The sequence below is a fragment of the Gossypium arboreum genome, chromosome 13 (genome assembly GCF_025698485.1).
Source record: "Gossypium arboreum isolate Shixiya-1 chromosome 13, ASM2569848v2, whole genome shotgun sequence".
NCBI classification, from domain to species: Eukaryota; Viridiplantae; Streptophyta; class Magnoliopsida; order Malvales; family Malvaceae; genus Gossypium; species Gossypium arboreum.
Genome location: NC_069082.1, coordinates 12819049 through 12823564, shown reverse-complemented (window position 1 = coordinate 12823564; position 4516 = coordinate 12819049). Strand labels below are relative to the sequence as shown.

Sequence of the window (4516 nt, the reverse complement as noted above, 5' to 3'; positions counted from 1 at the left end):
AAACCCATCAAAATTACAATAAAACCTTGCCATGAACATCCATTATCACCTTAATTGGTATATTTACCATTCAATTCCTTTAGTTTAAGATTTCAAAGCTATTGGATCCTTTTAACTAGTAGAACTCAACTATTACCCCATTTTTACGATTTAGTCCTTTTTACTTAATTAATCATGCAAACATCAAAATTTCTTAACAAAATTTTAATACGACCTTAATATAACCCTGAAGAAATTAAAATAATAATAAAATAATAATTTACTCGTCAAAATTGTGGTCTCGAAACTATTGTTTCTGATATCACTGAAAACGGGTTGTTACAGTCATTAATCCTAAGTTTATGTCAAGTTAATTTATGACATCATCTCAGTCAACAACATTATTAATATATGCTAGAAACTCTATCACAAACGTATGTGCGTGGAAACATGTATTTAGAACACAAATTTGTGTTTAAAAATAACATACAATAAATAACAAAATGTATGATTTGAAACTAATTAATAATAACACATAAAATATGTGTGATATTAAAATTAAAAATATACTAAATTGTAAGTAAAATAAAATTTAAACACATGAATACACCATATTAAGATCACTAAATTAATACAATTATTTATCAAGATATTGTCATCAATCCTAAGTTGGTGTCAAGTTAATTTGTGACACTATCTCAATAAAACAACATTATTCATATATATGTATACACACAGTTGATGGAGGTAATAAAGTGTGCATAATAAAACTAAAATATATAGAAATATGAAAATAAAACTTTAACTAAGTGGTAAATTAAAGGTTTTATTAATGAAATTTATTTGGGTTCAAATCTTAGCATACACATATTATTTTGGTTTTTAAGTAAAAAGACTAAAGTACCCTCGAATAATATATCTTATTTTAATTACGGATGAACATTTTTGTAATTTTTTAAGCGAGTTGGTGACTCGATTGAGGATGACACCAATTCAATCGAAACTTATATAATATATAAATATAAAATTGATGAAGGTAATAAAACATGCGAATAAAATTAAAATATATTAAAATATTAAAGTAAAACTTTAGCTAAGTGGTAAATCTCATTACATGCATATTTTTATTGTTTTTTTAATAAAAATAATAAAGTACCATCGGATAATATAAATCATTTTAATTATGAAAGGGCATTTATGTAATTTTCCAAATTGAGTTGGTAATCTAGTCAAGTGCTTAAATAATAGTATAGATAATAAAAATAAATTTTTTTTTCTAATTTTCACATATTTCTGTTTTCCAAAAATTATTTTTAAAAATTTCAACCAAATACGTTTTCTTCAATTTTTTCATTTTCCAAAAAAAATGATAATGAAAATGGCATTTGTTTCGTGAAACCAAATGGAGTCTAACTTTTCCACCATTCATCAAGGGAATCACATTTTCACACCCGAAAATATTAAAGGTTAAGTGCCACGATAATTATGGATATTAAATTAGAAAAACTTTCTGTTTAAGCAAGGTCTAGTGTAAATTAGTAAATTTGATAGACTGCTTGTAACACCCCTTACCCGTATCCAATATCGGAACAGGGTACGAGGCATTATCGGACTTAAACGTAAACAAGCATACAAAACCGAGCCATAAAATTTTGTTCAAATTTAAAACCTTTCAATCGCATACAAATTGTGTAACAGCCCGATTTTGGGCCTAGTCAGAACAGTGGTTTCGGGACCACTATTTTGAGGCCAGAGAAAATTATTTTAATATTATTTTATGTGTTATAATATAATTTTATAAGTGCATGTAAATTTTGGTAAGTTAATTTTAGCAATTTCTAGTCCAATTTCGAAAAAGGACTAAATCGCGTAAAAGGTAAAAGTTGTGTTTTAATACCTAAAGGTGTTAAATTGCCTTATATATTAAATTGGGGGTATTTAAAGTGAAATTAGGCCATTTAAAGTGTGATGGCCAGCCATGGGAGACAAAATTGTTGAAAAGTCAAAATTAGGTGAAATTTGGTCACTAATTTTGACTAGTTTTATTATTAACAATTCAAAAAGAAAAAGCTATCATTTTTCTCTTCTCCTTCACCAAAATATGCAGCAAAGAAAGGGTTTTGAAGCTGGAAAATTTCAGCAACATATTTCCCTTGCTTGTAAGTGATTTTAATGTCTTTGTTTGATGATTTTACATTTTGGAACCCTAAAGCATGAGCTTTCATAAGAGGGACTATTTTGCAAAATGATGAAGAGTCTAGGGTTTTGCCATGAGAGTAAATGTGTTGTTTTTTGTGTTTTTATGGAAGATTATGAGTCCTAGTTGTCTAATAAACAACTTTTGTGAAAGAAATTGCATGAAAACACCTTAAAAAAGGGCCAGATTGCTAAGTTGTAAAATGAGTTGTAATGTGTAAAATAGTTGAAATTATGAGTTGCTATAGTTATGAAAATGGTTCATCTAGACTCAAGAAGTAAATAAATGTGATAAAAATTATTTTACAAGCATTGGGGAAAAAGTGAAAATATGCAAAAGTTAAGGGGTCAAAATAAAAATTTGTAAAAATATGATTTTTAGACCCATATGAAAATTGTGACTGATTGGTAGGCTAAATGTGATATTATAGATCAAGGAAATCGAGATTTGGACCTAGAACGGAAAGAAATCGATTAAGGGATGATTATGTCTTTTTCACCTTTGTGATATCGAGGTAAGTCTGTATGTAAACAATACCATGCTATACATGTATTTAAATGTTATCATTACATGAATTGTACAGATATTAAGTGTATGTGATTAATAGAAATATGATAAGGCAAAGCCTTAATAGACGAGGAAAAATCCCGTTTGAACCTTAGGAATAGAATAGGATATGAATGACATGTCACTAGGAATTATGAGTCTAGATGACTAGCTCGAGAGTGAGCATTGAAATGTCATGAGATATGAGGTACCTTTAGCTACAATTGAGGCACTTATGTGCAAAGGCTTTTCCGAGTATCCAATTAGTATTCCAAGTGTTCAACGGGTAATCCGAGGAAAGAGTTGATGATGGTCCCAATGAGGTAAGTCATTGGTGAGTATGCACTTGAGTTATGTTACGAGTTGTGCAAGTATGTATACTAAGCCTATGAGAATGCCTTGATATGTGATGATCTATGATGCATAATTTGTGTTCTTACCATGATGGATGAAATGATGTTGTATTAATTTTGTGAACAATGATCATGAATGAGTAACTTAGCCTTGACAGATTTGAGTTACTGCAGTAGTGTAATTTTGAAAATATACTAAAAATAGTAGAAAATGAGTTAGAGGCAGAATAAAATATGGGATTAAAGCTTAATGAGTCTATTTTCACATGAAAGAAACAGGGAAGAAAAAGAAATCTATATTGTGTTATATTTGAATTCTTGTAAAACAGGGTTTGAATGAATTCGAGATCCCCTGTTCTGAATTTAGAAATTCACCATAAATTGTAAAAAAAATTATCAAGAGTCATAACTTACATGCATGGATTCCTTATTGAGTCTATTTTTAAGGGAAACAAATGGCATGGTCATTGGAATTTTTTATAGGGACAAATTCAGTTCGTAGTGCATAAGGTTCGGAGTAGTCATACCCTGAAATAGGGGAGACTTTAACTAATAAACTGTACTAAATGGATCAACCAAAAATTCTAGAAATTTTATGGAAGAAAGATAAATGAGTTTAGTTCCATAGAAAATTTTTGGAACTTAATTTATAGTTTTGTAGCTCCAGAGATAAATAATTTAGTGACTATTGCGCAGGAAGACAGCTTGTCGTGAACTTGAAAATATTTTGTAAACATTGATAAAACAAGTTAATAAGTTGCTTATTGTTTTCATATGAACTTACTAAGCGAAAGCTTACCCCCCTTCTTTCCCATGTTCTCTAGGGTTTCCAGGTTTGTTCGGGTTGGAGTTCGTCGGAGATATTATCACACTGTCAAGCTAACGCTATTGGTGTAGTGATTTCAAGTACTTTGAGTCTATGGCATGTATAGGAGTTTAAATATTAGAGTATGTGATATGGCTTTGACCATATGTGTTGGCCTATTTTGATTATGGGATTGTAAACTCATTTTAATTATACATGCATGTGTTATGGTATTACGTGATGAGTTTATAATGATTATAGCATGAATGTGGTAAAGATGTGAGAAAAATCTATGATATCTATTGCATGTGAAATTACCATGGTCATGTTATGTTAGGAATGTTTAAGTGGTGCCTAATTTTGCCATGTTGTATGCTATTGTATAAGTATGTGTGCATGTGTTGTGAGGGTGACAAAATGGCTTGGAAAATAGCCTTGTATTTGTCCAGGTTTTTGGACATGGGTTCAGGACACGGGCGTGTCCCTAGCACACGGGCGTGTGCTATATACCCACACGGGCGTATGAAGCCTTGATGTAAAAGATTTTCTAAGTTTTTCATGAGTTCTAGGTTGGGTCCCGAACCACTCCAGATGTATGTTTTGGGCCTCGTAAGCTCGTATATGAGACAGATTGTA

The 4516-nt window shown here is 30.4% G+C and overlaps 1 long non-coding RNA gene across 1 annotated transcript; it reads left to right on the top strand.

Moving 5' to 3' along the window:
• Positions 1-2063: 2063 nt before the first annotated feature.
• On the top strand, positions 2064-4200 carry LOC128286615 (uncharacterized). The gene is made up of 3 exons (XR_008277234.1): positions 2064-2138; positions 2607-2690; positions 3900-4200. It is a non-coding gene; the product is annotated as an uncharacterized LOC128286615 (long non-coding RNA).
• Positions 4201-4516: the final 316 nt, after the last annotated feature.